Source organism: Coenobita brevimanus, chromosome 98 (assembly GCF_032717465.1).
Source record: "Coenobita brevimanus isolate Jiangsu-jjx chromosome 98, ASM3271746v2, whole genome shotgun sequence".
NCBI lineage: Eukaryota > Metazoa > Arthropoda > Malacostraca > Decapoda > Coenobitidae > Coenobita > Coenobita brevimanus.
In genome coordinates this window covers 54,345-72,965 of record NC_137051.1, presented here as the reverse complement: position 1 = coordinate 72,965, position 18,621 = coordinate 54,345, and positions in this window count along the sequence as shown.

Here is an 18,621-nt window from a genome sequence, read left to right as displayed (position 1 = left end):
TTAACGTTCCAACTTCCACACAGGGGAATCGACGGGCCGAGGTTCGTAAACAATGAGTAACGCCAGAACTGCAGGGTTGATTGGTCTGGGTGATTTAAACGGACAACATAGCGACAATATACACAAGTATCACTGGCCATAAAAAAATTGTAAAACCTGTCCACTGTGCATCAATTACAATACAAACATCAACATAATAATCAAGCAATAATCATATGCATATTTCACTTGGGTGTCTTCTAGGTGGCTCAGGAGGCTTGCTAAGAAATCACGTTAGGAAATCACCCCAGCCACAAAGAAGACAAGCCATTTTTACTGAACTAACACCAGACACTGTTCAATTGAGAGAAACACTACTAGTGGTCAAAGCCATCAAAAATAACATGAGGAACCTTTCCATCACAAAATTCTTGCAGTATACCGGGTATCTACCTAGCTAACACTTACTGCAATATATCTACTATCTATGTGTATCTGTGTAGTGTTTACCTATCTGTGTACTTTATCTATCAGCTTGAAATATTGCTGAGCTGAGGCAACACCTTAGCAAGGAGACATGCTAATCATGAAGTGCAGGGGAAAGGTTTCAAAACTATCTGCTACCGGTAAACCTGGGGCATTTACTTACTGTACTCTTGTTACTCTACCCAGGCATAAAATAAGCATCTTAGCAATAGCTTATCAAGCAGAATGCTAGTCATGAAGAAGTGCAGTGGGATGGATGTAGACATGTAGTACTGTGTTATTCTACCACAGAGATATATGAAAAAAGCAGCTGAATGGACAAATCCCAGGCCACGTTACGGTGCAAGAAGTATGATAATTGAGCATAGACGAATATAAATAAGTTAAAAATCCATCCAATCAGCAATCATCCAATCCCACGTCGCCCCACAGAGGAGCGTAGGAACCCAGGGCTAGGCAAGTTGGTCCTGACATTTAAGATGAAAATGTTAAAAATAAAGCTCATTATTATCCTTAGACCCCTAATGCATTGCTCTCAATTGTATAAAACCATCTGGTGTTAGTTGGAATAAAGACAGTTGCTCTCCCACTTACGAACAAGAGCTAAGAAGAATTGCTGTTGAGATTAAACACTTACCGGCTTGAGATTTCATTCGGCTGTGTGGTTGCCAGCCTGATAGTGCCAGGGATTGACTCCTGGCACTGCATCATCCTAGCTTATCATCAATCATCGTCGTCGTTGATTGGCCAGTAAAATCAGCACCTAGACTAAGTTAACTGGCCTTCTATATCCTAGTGGTGGAATGATCTAGTTATGGAGCCTAGCACTAACTATTCTATCATCAATCATCGTCGTCGTCATCAATAGGCAAGTAAAATCAGTACCTAGACTAAGTTAACTGGTCTTGTATACCCTAGTGGTGGAATGATCTAGTTATGCAGCCCAGCAATGCCACTGATTATAATTAAAATCATCATTAGGCATTATCATCATCATTCCTGACTCCTCTTCCCACCCAACGATGAGGTCAGGAGTTCTCTATTAAAATATCGTAAGTAGGGGAGCAACTGTTATACTCTGTCCATCTCAACTTGGCTTAAAACTGATCTGGAAAGGATGCAGAGTCACAACATTGCTAGCCTTGTCTTACTCTGCTTCTGGCTGATGAAATTAGGCTGCCAAAGACAAAACTCTCTGCCAAGTCAAGATGGACCATCCAAAAATTTTCTAACTCACATTTCAGACAGGTGGTTGTAGCTGTAGTTGTAGTAGAAGGAACTGAGATGTAGAAAGGTTTTCAGGATCAACGGCACTGGGAACCTCTATATCTATCACAGGTATTTCCAGAGTTTTGAGGCCACTGAGTATTTTTCAACATTCACCACACAATCTTGTATCATTCTATGAGCAGCGAAGGAGCCCAGGGCTGGGCAAGTTGGTCCTGACATTCAAGATGAGAGTGTCCAGCCACACTCATCCCCGAGTGGCATTACATTAACGATAAACCCCAACCACCCTTGGGTGCATGATGAGAAAAATTGAGCCAGCACCACCAGGATCAACTCCAGCAGGCAGCACCACCAGGATCAACTCCAGCAGGCAGCACCACCAGGATCAACTCCAGTAGGCAGCACCACCAGGATCAACTCCAGCAGGCAGCACCACCAGGATCAACGCCAGCACAGCAGCACCAACTCAGCAATCGCAGGAACAGCAGCCTGAGTAACACAGACGGACCCTGAAAATAAGGCAAGGTTTTAGGAGATAATCTCAAGTGTGTTCAAACTTAATCCTTTTGTCTGTGGAGGAGTTCAATATGGATCTTAATTAACCCCTAGTGTATTGGTGCTGGATGGGGGGGGAGGCCTGCCTGACTACATTTACACTTCTCAATGCCACACCTATCCCACAAGAGGAGAATTATGGACTACAGAAGGGTAACTCAGCCTGCAGTCCACTGGGATAATGTTCTGCTGTGCCTGGGGTTGAACTACTACTAGTACACAAGACCTAAGATGAACAAATCCATTTTACATCATCTGTCTGGCTCAATTCCTTGGTTATAGTCCCTCAAGTACTTCCTTATTCCCAGCAGAACAAGAAATTCCGACGGCTCCTGTGTTAATCTTTTGTTACAACTCAGCACTGAATAAGGACAGATGGCAGTTTAAACAGATAGATAGTGGCAAACTGGGTAGTAGATAGATTCCTTCACAATGATGGCCGTCTCCTAATATAAATGAAAGAGTCTGGTGGTAGCAAGTATATTATGACAAGAGCAGAAGGCCCAATACTACAGGTCCCTTTGGCAAAATTCAAAAAAGTCACAATGGGATGCTTACCTGAGAGTGGAGGCAGATGGTTGGTATTACCGTGATTGGGCAGCTGGTTGGTATTAATTTGGCAGCTGGCTGTGGCTTTCTTCTCCCCTTTCTCCATCTATGTTGGCAGTTTCCACAGCTGGGTCAATTAACACACCTGAAAAAATAGTACACATTAGTCCCTTCCTTCCAAACCTTGATTAACAAAAGTATCTGGTTAGCAGCAAGAACAATATAACCTGGGAACAGTAAGGTTTAATTACATGCCAGTAAGAATTTGCGAAGTCTGTAGTAATAATAATAATAGTAATAATAAGAGTAATAATAATAATCGTTTCATTTTTAAAGGCTCCAACATGCTTGCATGAGTCAGCCTTGGTCACCTAATGGCGGCTCTCCACGCTGCACGATCTATTGCAGCCTCCCTGTTCAGTCCCTTAACCCTGAGGTCACACTTAATGACCTCGTCCCATGTCTTTCTCGGTCTACCCCTCATAACCCCACCCCCAATATTAACATTTCTCACCCTCCTCACCCAATTATCATCCCCCATCCTCTCCACATGCCCAAACCATCTCAATTTACCTCTGCTCATCACAACACCAATACACTCCAGTCCCATCCTACCTCTCAACTCTTCCATCGTAAACCCAGCCCCCCCAGACCTTGAACGCAGGGACGTACTACACATCTACCTAATCACTGTCATTTCTGTACGTCTAAGCCTGCGTATATCCTCCTCCTTTAATGCTCAGGTCTCACTACCATACAGCATGACACTCCTAACACATGCTGCATACAAAGACCTCTTAGCACATAGGATGAGTCCTCTCAATGTCATGAGAGGCAAGAGCTCCCTGAACTTCTTCCAACCAATTCTCACCCCAGCCACAGAGCTAGCTCCAGCACACATGTCTCCCAAATAACAAAACTCTTCCACACACTCAAGAGATTCACCAGCAAGATCAATCCCTTCACGCCTGACAATCTCCATCTGCTCTCCCCGACACGCCGTACACATAAAATCAGCAGTATCTCACAGTATACCTCTGACAGCATTACATCTCTTGCAACCCCATTTATCACAAACACCGCACAAGATGGAATTACTTCCCACGCCCTCGTGACAAACTGCACATGGCCACTCTCCCTCGTCTTTGACAGTACCGCCACCAACCCTAGATATCATCACTTTTGTTTTATCTGCAGTTACCCTTCAGCCCTTGTGCCCCATACCATCCCTCCATTTCCTAAATCTTTCTTCCGCTTCCCTTTCATTTTCTGCAATCAACACCAAATCATCGGCATGCAACATCTCCCACAGGAATCTGCTTTTGAAGTCATGTGAGAGGGCTTCAAGTACCATGATAAACAACACAGGACTCAAAACTGACCCCTGATGCACACCAACGTTCACGGAAAACTCATCACTACGCAAATTTCCCCCGGATTTTTCCACAGATTTCATCCATTGAAATAAGCCCTATGCCCTATACTTATACAAAATAATATATACCAAAAAAAAATCAGGTAAGTGATAGTGTTATACACCAGGAATTGGCAAATTATCACCTGACAACACCTCACGTGCATTCATTCGCTACATTACCACGGTAATTTCCCCTTTGAATTATGCCTTGTAATCGATGTCTGTAATAAAAATATATATCAGAAAGGAAGGGAGAAGCCTAAGTGACATTTACATTCACCTGGAACTACCTATTTCTTTATGTATTGCCAAGATTTTCTACCTATAAAAAATTAGCATGTAAGTTAGCAGCAGTCAGCCTCAGTGTCACTGTCAACCCTTCCCTTCTCAGATAAGCCGCGGCATTTAGTTCCTTGTCCTCCGCTGTAGTGAAACGATGTCGCACTCGCGCCCCACCATTCCTGCCGCTTCTGTGCCCATTGCAAAGGGCCCCGTGACCTCTACCCCTAAGAAAAGTAGTGAGGGCAGCAGGAAAGGCCTTAGTGACTCTGCAGTGGCACGTGAACTTGCAGAATTGTCCATGGTGATGATGGACAGTGATTCTGACGATTCGGGTAAATCGTGTGATGAGCCGGGTGAGGTTACCGTGCGAGAAACTGCTACAACGAGTGCTTCAGTGTCGGAAGTAGTCTCTAGCTCCAAGGGAAAGGAGTCTTTAGTGCAGCAAGGCAAGGAATTTGGGAAGGGAGTGAAAAGGCGGCGTGTTAGCCCCAGAACAATGTCCCCGCGTGACCCAGCCCGATATGAGTCCCGAGTGCATTCACCTCCCCGTTCCCCAAGCCCCAATTCACTCATTTCTTCATCATCGTTGGCTGAGTTATCTCCAGAGTCTTCGTCGTCGGAGTCACCATCAGCATCAACAGTGAAGGCAGGCCATAGAGGAAGAGGTAAATCAAGTACTGTGAAAAGTAGTGTAGTTAGTAGGGTAAGGGCTGCTAGTGCTGTACGGCAACCCAGGGTCAGTGCGAGTGACCTTGAACGAGATAAATCTGCCTCAGCCAACCTCCACCACCACCACCATCACCCGCCCTACACCGCCACGACAGGGAATCCTGGACGCCTTTGCGTGGATGGAAGGGTCAGATTTTGTGCCTGAAAATTTAGTATTTGATGAGAGCTCCTCAGGAGTTCAGCCTGCCTTCACTATTGACGAAAATACTGAGTGTGTGGACTACCTTTTGGCCTTCCTAGATGACGAAGTCATGCAGCACATATGTGATGAGACCAACAGGTATGAATCACAACCTGCTGAAAGTGGTACAGGTGCAGCCAAGATGCAACAGTGGTCCATGCTGGGAGTGCAGGAGCTGTATGTGTTCTTTGCCCTCATGCTTCTCATGCCACACTCCAAGAAGCATGAGTTGGAAGAATACTGGTCCATGGACCCCTTACTACCCTCACCCACCTTCAATAAGTACATGGTCAGAGATCGCTTCCGGAACATCATCGGAAACCTGCACTTTGCCGACAACGATGTACCTTCCCAAACCGACCCACTCTGGATGAATGAAGGATAAGTTTATGTCATTCTTCCACCCCTTTCAGAAGACTGTCATTGACGAATCCTTGGTTTTGTTCAGAGGACGTCTTCGGTTTGTTCAGTACATTCCAAGCAAACGCCATCGCTTTGGAATTAAGTTCTTTGTACTGTGCGACTGTAAGACGGGGTACAACCTTGACTTCGTCATTTATTCAGCCAGCACTGTCGATCTGGATAAAACACACCCCCTTGGCTTCTCAGGCTGTGTAGTGAAAGTGCTCCTAGAAAAGTATTTTGGTGGGAATCATGTGCTGTATACAGACAACTACTATACAGCACCGAAACTTGCCAAATACCTTTCTGAGCACGGCATTGGCTCCTGCGGCACTGTCAAAAGTAATCGTGCCCACTTCCCCAAATTCACAGAGGCAGGAACCTCGCAGCGAGGAGACGTGCACCTACACAAGTCTGAGAAGATGCTGGTAATACGGTGGCATTACAAGAGGGTCGTGCACATGCTCACCACCGTACATAAGGGGGAGATGAGAGACAGTGGGAAGGTCGACCGTAGGACAGGCGAACCTGTGATGAAACCTGATGCTGTGTTGGACTACAATATCAACATGCGGCTGGTGGACAAGTCCGACATGATGACTGGTGAGATTGACTGCCTCAGGAAGAATACTAGGTGGTACAGGAATGTTTTTCTGAATCTCATAGATATGACGATGCTGAACGCCTTCATCCTGTACATGATGAAGGTCAAGCCACCCAAGTCCTTCTCCCTGAGGTTGTTCGCCAGGACTTGTGTCCAGCAGCTGCTGGAAAGATATGGTAGGGTGACAGCAGCAGCTCCAAGGCGCCATCCAGTAACACTTCCCGACCGACTTGAGCAGAGGGCGTATATGGATCAGCACAGACTTGAGCTTATGCCTGCCACAGGGAAAAGGAAGGCTGCGATTCGCAGGTGTCAGGTGTGTGCACATACCACCCGCCGCACACCTGAGCACAAATGCACCTCTTGGCAGTGCGCTGAGTGCCAGGTTCCCCTCTGTGTTATCTGCTTCTTCGATTGCCACAGCCAGAAGCAGTTCTAACAGTGCAAGTGTGAAAGGAGAATAATTTGGAAATAATGTGTAAATAGCAAGTGAAAGCAATGGATGTTCAGTACATATGCTTGAACAGTGTACAGGTATTATAGTTTTATCTTACTGAAAGTGACAGTGAATAATATAGTGTAAGTAAAATAGAAGGGTAAATATTGAAAATAGAATAGAAAATGTAAATAGTAATGTAAGTAATTAGTAATATAAGAATATGAGTACAAATAATTTATGTTATAACAGTGAAAGTGAATCCGTGGCTCTCTACGTATTTTGCTGAATGAAAAATTGAATGACTTCAGTGACAATAAACTAATACGACTGAAGGAAACTTATGGAGAAAGACTCCAGATATATATAAGTGTGATATAGTAATAGAAATATAAAGTGTGAGGGGTTTTATGAATAATAAATGACAGAGTACCAAGAGCGAACTAGCGCAAGTGCGACGATCAGACGCGCTGGTAATTTCCATTGCTTTCACAGTGTTTTTTTTTTGAAGTATGGATCCCAAACTACTTGAAAATCATAGAGTAGTGTTTATAGTGTTTATATCTGGCTGTGGTAATCACATTACGGGTTGTCGGGAAGTGTAAAGTGGAGACTTCGTTACCCAACTTCAGAGGTCTCCACAAGTCCTACAGTAACCGACGAAGGCTCAACAAACATTCCAGGAGAAAGCTGAAGGTATGTGCCATAAGCATATGTAATTTTAATATTCTAGGACTAATAACTGATTTTTGGCAAATATTTTTTGAGAGTCTGTCGGAACCCGAATAACCCCGCGGGACAAGCAAAACATTGGTAAACATGCTCGCGGTGTAGGGGTTAATAATGTAACGCTGGGATACTTTGAAACAAACCCTGGTAAGCCATATGGTTTGTCACACACGTTACATGCCCACTGTGAGGAACGTTACCAGAAAATGATGTCAAGTTTCTCACGCACACCTTTGAACAAAAAATCAAAGTACCTGCACTGAAGTCCAATGATAAAACCCCTGTGTTTGTAATTTAGTATGTTATCTTTAAGTTTTTATTCTTTCCAAACAGTAAATTGATTTTGCCTGGTACCTGGTGAGTGTGCTTTACCATCATGTCTCCAATGACTCCAGCTGATTATTTGAATTCTGCTGGTATTCATTTTACACATGTATCATTGTGGACTGATAGGGAAGCAGCCCACTTCAAGAATAAGTATTCTATGGCAGCTCTAACCTCTTACAAAGCCATCCACAACTGCACTGCTAAATGGAACTTTCAAGAAAGTTATCATGGCAAGGGCCCTCATGATAGGATTGGAATGGAATGGAATATGAAGTTTAGGCCAAAGGCCAAGCACTGGGACCTGATAGGTCATTCAGCGCTTTGATGAGTGAGATATGAAAGACGATAGTTTAAAAGAATGAGTATAAAAATTGAGAAAACTACTACACAATAATCATGCAACTAAAATCGTAGGTACAATGAAAACAGATGTAGTCAGCAAGCCCTAAAACATAACTATGACAACACCAATCACAGCTTGCAGTATAGCCCTGTCTCCTTTAAAAATGCCATAAGGCTAGAAACATTTGCCCTATTACCTACAACAACTGATAGGGATCCCCTATTTGTTAAAAATTTCGTCCTGAGAGCGAGCATAGGTCGGACGGTCCAATAAGAAATGCCTGCAAGTTATTGTGACTTGACAGATGTCACACTGGGGTGGGACCCCTCGGTCCAAAAGGAACCCGTGAGTCAAACGCGTATGGCCAATTCGCAGCCTAGTCAACCTCGTCTCAAAACCCCAACAAGCCTGAGAAGAGGATGACCAGGCATAAACCGATGGCCAAATCTCTTTATACTTCGTGTTATTGGCCAGGGAGGGGGAAGCCCATCTCGCCTGCCACTCAGAACAAACAAAGTTACGGATAACGGTCTTCAAATCAGAATAGGGAACCTTATAATACCCAACAGAAGGAAGAGAACATGCCGATTTTGCCTCTTTGTCAGCAAATTCGTTCCAATAGAGATTAACATGTGACGGTATCCAGCAGAACGAAACAAATTTATACTTTGTAGCCAGGCGCCAAAGCCAAGACTGAATCTTCCTTATTATAGGGTGGAATGTGTTAAACTGCTTAATGGCGGTCAAGCTTCCATAGGAGTCTGAATATATTGTAAATGTCTTTCCCGGCATTGAGTAAGCCTCTTCAAGAGCCTTCTCAATAGCAGTTAGTTCAGCAGTGAGAGCAGACGCATTATTAGAAAGCCGTCCAAGACGTACACCCCCTTCATGGATGACAGCACAGCTTACACCAAGGGGTGACATTGAGCCATCAGTATACAACTTTACTGAGTCTCAGTGGAGAAGGTCATGACGCAAAAACTTCGATTTAGTTTCTTCATCCGAAAAGATTTTTCTACGTATGGTTTTGGGACACACATTAGGTTCTGGAATGAGCCAAGGAGGGAGACTGCTGTAGCTTACTGGTTCAATTTTTTGCTCCCTCAGTGATGCGTCACCCACAGGAAGCATGCGAATCTTGAATGGTATAGAGGCTCTAGGATCATAGAACTTAGACGGGTCACACTGCAACAGAACATCAACACAAGGATTGGTGTAACGATTGCTCTTAATTCGCGCAATGTAGCGAAGCCCTAACTCATGCCTGCCTAAGTCCAGAGGAAGCTGGTCTGTATCTACATATAAACTCTCCACAGGGGAAGTGCAGTATGCACCCGAGCACAGTCGTAGTCCCGTATTGTGGAGCACATTAAGCTCGTGAAGTTTGGTCTTACATGCAGAGGAATAAATTTGGCATGCGTGGTCAATCTGTGACCGGCACAAAGAGTTATAGAGCCTGAGAAGGGAGTTCCTATCAGCACCCCAATCAAAACCAGATACCACCCTAAGGATATTTAATGATTTTTTGACTAAGCTTCAGATAATCAATGTGCTGTGACCAGGAGAGACATGAGTCAAAGATCATACCCAGAAACTTAACCTCCTTCTCAAAAGGGATGATGTCGTTGTTTAACTTTAAGTGTGGGACAACCTCCTGGCGTGTGCTTCTAGTGAAAAGGACTGCAACAGTCTTGGAAGGTGAAAAGCAAAAACCATCATCATCAGCTCAACGACAAATAGTGTATATGGACTTCTGCAGGTGATGACTAATCTCGACTGCGTTGTAGACAGACACACAAATTGCCAAATCATCAGCATACAGGGAGCCCAACACAGGGCGGGAAATCTGATCGAGAACTCCATTGATAGCCACAGCGAAACAGATGACACTAAGAATGCTGCCTTGGGGAACACCCTCCTCTTGCCTATAAGGGCTGGATACAATATTTCCGACATGAACCTTAATGTAACGTTCCGACAAGAAGGAACAGATAAAGCGAAACATATTTCCCTCTATGCCATATCGAGACAGCTGAAGAAGGATACTAGTGTGCCTGGTTGTGTCATACGCCTTCTCGAGGTCAAAGAACACCCCAATAGTCTGACAATGGCCGGCAAAGCTTTGCTGGATTTTATTTGAGAGGATCAGGAGGGGGTCTAATGTCGAACGGTTCTTCTGAAACCCAAACTGGTAAGGAGAAAGCAGCTTTTCGGATTCTAAGTACCACACTAACCTTGCATTAACTAGCTTTTCCATCATCTTACAAACACAGCTGGTCAATGCGATAGGCCTATAGGTGGTGGCCAAAAGGGGATTTTTGTTTTTGAAGGTGCTGAAGCCGAACCAGATGTGGAGTTGGAAGAATTAGGGCAGAGGGAGGAGGCAAATGTCTTAGTCCCACCATCCTTCTCTTGTCTAAACAGAAGTTCCCATCTGGCACTACCCAGGCTAATGAACTGTGAGTTAGCCAACTGAAGAATATCCTGCTCAAGGCGGTACCTCCTACACTGTCGAGAACTTAGGGAATGAGCCTCCCTGCAGTAAAAACAATAGGGATCCGACTCACACTCAACAGTAGGATGAGAGTCCAGGGCAGAGCAATGACCGCACCGAGAACGATTTGTACAGTTCTTCCTCCCGTGACCAAACTCATAACATGAGTAACACTGCAGGGGACGGTCAACAAAAGGTTTTACTTGAAGGGACAGAGGGCCAATTTTAACACGATCTGGGAGATAAGGACCATAAAAGGTGAAGACGATCATGCTACTATTTCCTCTGATCTTCGATACTCGCTGGACATTATCAGGGCACAAATCAAGAATGTCATCTTCTGAAAAAGCATACAAATCTTGATTACAGACACGCCCTTTGCTGTAATTGAATGTTCGATGAGGTTTGACGGTCTCAAAGAGGCCATCAGAAGGGCAAGGTTGATGGAGAAGCATCATGGCCTGTGTCAGATCCTTTGCTCGAACTAACACTCCTTTACCATACTTCTTGAGGTTGCCCTCAGGAAGCACTCCAATTTTTTCTCTAGATACCTAGCAGCGTGGATTAAGTTTCCTCTCCCTTCTCTATAATATGCCACAAACCAGTAAGGTGTGGGGGCGTGGCGCACCTTAGGAACTCGCTCTTCAGCATCATCAAAGATGTTGGGGCAATAGTCATTTTCACAATCCATTACGTTGTTTGATCGGATCAGCTCAACAGTACAGTTGGCCTCCCCTAGAGAAAGAGAATTCCTTTCCTCAAAAGCGGCTTTGGCAGCACTGCCAGAAGTAAAGGTCACGTAACACCGATTGGACCTACAGTCATCATCATGTCTTAGATGGATACGAACAACTGTTCCAAATGGTTTGAAAAGAGAGTGAATGGCACGGTAGGAAAGAGATGTACACACATTAATCAGCTTAAGCGTATCCAGATTATAAGAAATCTCGGAAGACTTGATAGGTGACTCGCGGGGTCTACCAGCATCATTAGTAGCAGCAGCAGGAGTGCGAGCTCCAGCCTGCACTTACAAAGAACCACCATCATGACCAGAGGGTGACGTCTCGAGGGTTTGGTCGACCTCCCCTCGAGGACCAATGGTATTTTCAGTGTTTATATCCATATAGAATGGGTTGATAATAAATGGCTCCAGGGGCCAGGAGCAACCGCCTACCGGGAATACGAGGGGACCGAGCGCTGGACGCCGCGAGCGGGGTACCTCGTCCCCATGGGGGCTTCTCGGTTTAAGAAGAAGCCCCACATGATCCGAAAGTTTGCCCACAGAGGAGCTAAGACCCCCTTCCCCAGTGCATCCCGGCCCAGACACCCAACCATCCAACACAGGACAACCCCAGAAGGTGATCCCTCTGGCGGGCGGCACTGTTGACCCACACTGGCAGCCTAACTCCAGGAACCATTTAGTCTGGTCTCTCACTGACAACCTTACTAGCATGGGTAGCCCTCTCCCCCCAAGAGGGGCGGAGCAGGGGCCGAAGCCCCCTCTAGCCTCGCTCGCCAGGTCACAGGGACACGCAAGCCCCCCCACCACGACAAGGCGGTTCCCACCAGGGGGGCTTTCTGCTATGTATCAAGCACTACATTCTGTCCTGTTTTCACTTCATACTTCCATCACAAAGTCACCTTATACCTAGGGGTTCCCTTGTCCAGCCAGACTACATCTCTGGCTTCTACTCTACTCCATACTGTACTCATTGCCATCTTCAGTAACTCACCCTAAGTTTATTTGGTCTGCTTGTCTACCTCCCATGTTCGTATTTTTAGTTACAGGAGCTGATTTCCGGGGAGGGGCACTAACCCTTTGCCAACCCACTTGTTGCCACGTACGGAACACGTATTGGTTGGTTATACAGTTACCACCCAGTGTTGTAAATGCTTTCCAGGTTTAGAGGAAATCAAGGGTGAGAGCAGTGGAAATGAGTTATTTAAGAGGAGCATGAGGAGTCTCATGGAGAGACAAACAAATGAGGAAGTGAAGGAGTGTTGTGATGTGGATGTGAAAGGAAGCGTTGAGGAGAAACACACTGAGGTGGTTTGGCCATGTGGAAAGGATGGAATAACAGACTAACAAGGAGAGTATGTGAGTGAGGTGGAGGCCAAGGATGAGATGGAGGGATGGAGTGGAGAGGCATGTGAGAGAGAGGGGTGTGAGCTGGGAGCAAGGCAGTGAAATAGTGGGGGACAGGGCGATATGGAGGTGCTTTGTTTGTGGCCACCCCTTGTGGGATTAAGACGTCTGGCAATAGATAGATAGATAGATAGTCTACCCCCCCCTACTCTTTAAATTTCCACACCTCCCTCCACTACACAAAGCTTCTTGACTTCATGGCTTCTTTACTTCCTAAATTGGTTCCAAGCTTGAGGTGTGAGTCTGGTAGTTAATCCTATGACACAAACTGCTCACCATCCCTGACCAACTTGCTGTTCCTTCTGAGACAAAAAAATCATCTGACTTCAAGTTCCTATCTACTCTTAAGTTATCTACCAATTTTCTTCCTAAACACAGCACTACAGGACACACTATCAAGGCTGGGGCTTACAAATTCTTGTAAGAGTGATGAAATGTCAGTTTTATAAAAGACATGGAGCTGAGACACTTCTTGAAGCAGCCAACAACTGAGGTAAAAATTATATACGAAGTGAGGACACTTGGTGATGTAAGTGTTAACCCGCCCCGTCCCGGCAACTTTTCGACCACTGGTACCCCCCAATCCCGGGCAATTTTCGACCTTTTTTTTTTTTGCTTAAACTTTCGCTTTTGGTCAGAAACAATGGCCGGTGGCAAAGAAAGTGGTCCCTGGGGTCCCTAATTAGCTTAACCAGGTATGCGATGGTCCCACCTGGCCCCGTGTTCTCCCTATGCGGTGTGAGCATCAAACGTTTTCTATGGTATTATAAGTTTGGGAAACCAATGAAAGTAAGTAGAAATGAATTTATTACAAACATAAAAACATGTGATAAAAGAGTATATTGGATTTTATACAAAAATAGAGCAGAAATAAGCATTGTACCATCGTGAGAAACGAGCAAAATCGGCCAACTTGGTTCCCATGAATCGCTAACATTCTAAAATCATGATACATATAATTTTTTTACTTACATAATACTTCTACAATAACATTATACCATTTTACATTATATTGAACTGTTTTTACGTATTCACAGGCCTTTTGATAACATTTAGCGTAATGCTAGCGCTAATTTACGTAGTGAGTGAACTCGCTGTGACTGATGTTTCAACTCGTATTGTGCATTTTCTACTAACATAATACCTTTCTAATATTATTATACACTTTTCAACTTTATAGAACTGTTTTGAGATTATTTCAGGCCTTACGTAAATATATAGCGTAATAATAGCGCATAGTAACACACACGGTGAAGTCGCTATGACAACTAATTCAACATACAACCTATTTTTTTACTTATATAATTATTCTACACTAACATTGCACATGTAAACACTTGATATAATTGATATTACATCATTTCTGAACGTAAGATGGAACTTAGCGTCATATTTGCGCGTACTTACACAGGGAGTGTTATCGCGATATCATTTGTTTCATCTTACACTAGTAATCAACTTATAAAATACCTTACTACTAACATTACAACATCATCCACTGTATATAATTCCTATCACATACTTACTGACCAGAATGTGGGTGTAATCGTGACATCAATTATGACAACTTACAGTAATGTTCAACTTATACGTTTTATTCATGCTAACATTACACCCGTTTCCACTTTATTTCCTTGCTATCACATATTTACTGACCAGATTTACACAGTGGGTGTAGTTTTGATAACAATTCTTTCCACTTACACTAATTCTCATCTTATACATTACTTTTCTGAAAAAATAACACCCGTTTCAACTTTATATTTCACTTAGTACCTACTGACTGGCCTTACCATTATCATGAGCGTCATTTCGCCTTCCCACACAGTTTCAGAAGTGTACGAGATTATGGTATTCCTTGAAACAAGGCTGAAGGCACAACGCAACATTGCACTCGACACACTCGTATCTTGTGTCTTTTCTCTGCGTTGATGGTCTGACTGTCGAGTGCTTACATACATGGCAGCGACGCTGGGGTTTACGACGGTTTGGTTCGGAAGGGATTGCGCTGGGGTAGTGTCGGGCTGCAAGACGTAGGGGAGTCCGAGCAGCACGGGGGGCGCGGGGGCGGTGTGGGGGTCTTTCCTGGGCATGCTTGGCGATTATTTCACGTGCCAGCTCCCTCACAAACCCCTCAAAGGTCTCGGATACTCCGGTGGTCATTGCGTGCAGGTAGTGGGCGTTCAGGACCGTGATGTCGAGCAAGTGGAAAAAGAGTTTCTTGTACCACTTCATCGTTGTCCTGGCACAGTCAACACTTGAAATCATCGAGTCTGACTGATCAACTTGCCTCATGTTCAGATTATAGGCAAGTACAGACTCTGGTTTCCATACGTTGCGCCTCCTCTCGCTACGGTGATCCACGGAGTCTGTGCGGTGCATCAGGGGGCTGTGAACAGTTGATAGGAGGCAAACTTCCCTGTTGTGGTTCCACAGGGTTGCAAGGATGTTATTGGCCTGGAAGAAAACCACCTCATTCTTGTCAAGTTTCCTCCCTATCTTGACCATATGGCGACGGTTTCTCTTGACTGTACCACAGACTCCGGTGTCGTGTTGGTGGAGGAACCTAGCGAGAAGAGGGCTAGTGTACCAGTTGTCCAGGTACAAAACATGACCACGATGAAGGTACTCTTCTATCATTGTCTTCACCACGGACCCAGAGAGTCCTATACTCCGATCTTCTATTATATCTGTGCGCCCGTGTACAAGACTATGTCTTGCACATAACCAGTCTTACAGTCACACATAACAAAGATCTTGAACCCGAAACGGTGTCTCTTGCTGGGTATATACTGCCTAAAGGAAATATTGCCTCTCCACAACACAAGACTCTCGTCTATGACGAGGTCTCTGTAGGGATAAAATGAGGAGCGGAACATTTCCCGTAAATGATCAAATACCAGCCTAATTCTCCTCATTTTATCGGTGTTATTTGCATTGGCTGGATCATCTGCATCAAAAAAGTGGAGGCGGCCGAGAATAAACTGAAATCTATTACGACCCATCACCTTTCCAAAGAAAGGTGTTAGGATGATTGGGTCCGTTGTCCAATAGGCAGGAATTTGATTTTTCTTCACCACACCCATCAAGATTACCAGGGCCAAAAATAGGAACATCTCTGATATAGTCACGGGAAAGTCATACTGTTCTGCATGCTTGCTTGTGGTTCCTAGGCGTTCACTTTCAAGGCGCTGGGATTGTGAAAATATATTCGTCTGTTCTACTATGCGCCCAACAAACGCCTCATCAAAAAACAAATTGAAAAAATCTAAACGTGACGACCCAGCATTTACACCTGGAGCCGTGCAACCTGACCGCCACTCCTCAGTGAACTGGTGAATGATGGGAGTAAAAATTACTCCCATCCCCCCTGTTCCAGGTTACCCCCCGGTCTCCACCCACGTCACCATCGCCCCCTCCGTCGGGGGGGGGTGGTGGGGGTGGGGGGGTTGTTGGGGGTGGTGGAGAGCGGCGCCTCTCATCACTCGCACTTCTCTTCCCTCTCCCTTTTCCTTTACCCTTTCCCTTCCCTTTCTTTCCTTTCCCCACATCCTGGGGCTGTGGGGAGGAAGTTTGGGCATATTCAGGGGCGAAAGAAGTGCTGGGGAGTGACTCAACCTCCTCTCCCTAGGCCTACGAGCACCACGTGCTCGTGCTGCCTCCCTCCCACCAATGGGCCCTCTTCACCCCGCACTACCCCCACACCACTCTCACTTTCACCCCGCGCTGCCGCCACAACACTTTCCCTTTCTCCCAGCAATCCCACCACACCACTTGCTACTTCCCCAGACAAAGTACTTGAACCATACCTTAGGTGTCGTCTCGCCCCACCTTCTGATCCACGTGGTGATATTTTTCCTTTCCCAACCACTCGGCGATATCACGTCCTAGCCCTCCGTCATCCTCATCGTCCTCATCCTCGTCCTGATCAGAATCGTGATGGAGAGATAGCTGTGCACGTGGTTGGGGAGCAGCCTGGCCTTCCCTTGCCTTACGGTATGTCACATACCGCGTTTTCGGGCGAAGGGACCTCCTCATCACTGCCACTTATTTCTTCCTCTGGCTGGACGTAATCACGATCCACCACATCATCATTGAGTGGAGAATCACTGTCTCCAGTGAAGGCTTCCAGGACGGATGCAATTTGCTCATCTGAGAGACCTTTCCGCGCCATGTCTGACCTGGGTCACTGCTGGCAGGTGAGTGACCGAGACAAGGGCGAGCGCGGGTCACGCGGGGTCTAGGATGCTGCCCGCCTGGCGGCAGGTAGGGGAGGCTTGGGTACCCGGGCGAAACGAAAATCTCCCGCGAATTTTGAAATTTGTGGAAATTATGAACCTTGCAATTGCAGGACGTTGAAGTACGTCCTCGGGACTGGCTGTGACAAAACGTGAGGACGTGGAAGTACGTCCTCGGGACGGCACGGGTTAAAGAGCGTGTCTATCTATCTATTGCCAGACATCTTAATCCCATAAGGGGTGGCCACAAACAAATCGGCTCCATGTTGCCCTGTCCCCCACCATTTCACTGGCCTGCTCCCAGCCCACACACCCACCTCTCTCACATACCTCTCCACTCCATCCCTCCTTTTCATTTTTAGCCTCCCCCTCCCTCTCCACCTCACTCACATACACTCTCCTTGTCAGTCTCTCACTCTCCATCCTCTCCACATGGCCAAACCACCTCAATGTGTTTCTCCTAACGAGTGTGACATTCAATCAATCAATCAATCATTTCCTGTGACACCCCACGGGATGCATAGGGCCTCGATGAACTCTCTCCACCAATATTTGTCTCTTGCCATCTCCTTCAGGTCCCACCAACACTCCTCTCCTGCTTCCTTTTTCATTGTCCTCAACCAGGTTTCCCTCGGCCTACCTCTACCTCTTCTTCCTCTAGCAATCCACTCTGGCACATCCTGTATTAAACAACCTTCTTTTCTGTATATGTGCCCCAGCCACTTCCAACAAGACAGTCTCACATATTCATTAACTGGTTCCACTCTCGTAATATCCCTTACTCTTTCATTTGTAACTCTGTCTTGCCACTTTACCCCAAGAATCCTTCTCAGTATTTTATTCTCAAATCCTAATACTTTCTGATCTGTTGCAATTGTACTGTACCATGACTCATGCCCGTAAATTAAAATGGGTCTAACCATGGACTTGTAAATTTTCACTTTAGTATGTACCGAAAGCATATTATTATTCCAAACAGATTTCAACATTCCAACAGCTCGCCAAGCCTGTCTAATCCTCTCCTCAATTTCATTGTTTAATGATCCATTAGATGATACAATCGTTCCCAGATATTTAAAGTTTTCTACATTCTTCACCACATTATTCCCAATTACACAATCGATTTGGTTCTCCACGTTCATATTAATAATTTCAGTCTTTCCACAGTTTATTACCAATCCCACTTTTTCTCCTTCCTCCACCAAACAATCAAGCACCCTCTGCATCTCGTAAATACTTCCGCAAATCAGTACAATATCATCAGCATAGTCCAAATCCATCAGCTTCTTATTTTCTTTCCAGTTAATTCCTGCATCTGTTCTCCTTACAACTTTTTTCACAACATAATCCATAACCAAAACAAACAACAATGGCGAAAGAACTCCTCCTTGAATCACTCCTGACCTAACTTGAAATGGATCACTCAAAGAACCACCCACCATTACCTTACAAAAAGTACCTTCATGCAGGCTTCTAATAATATTTATAAACTTT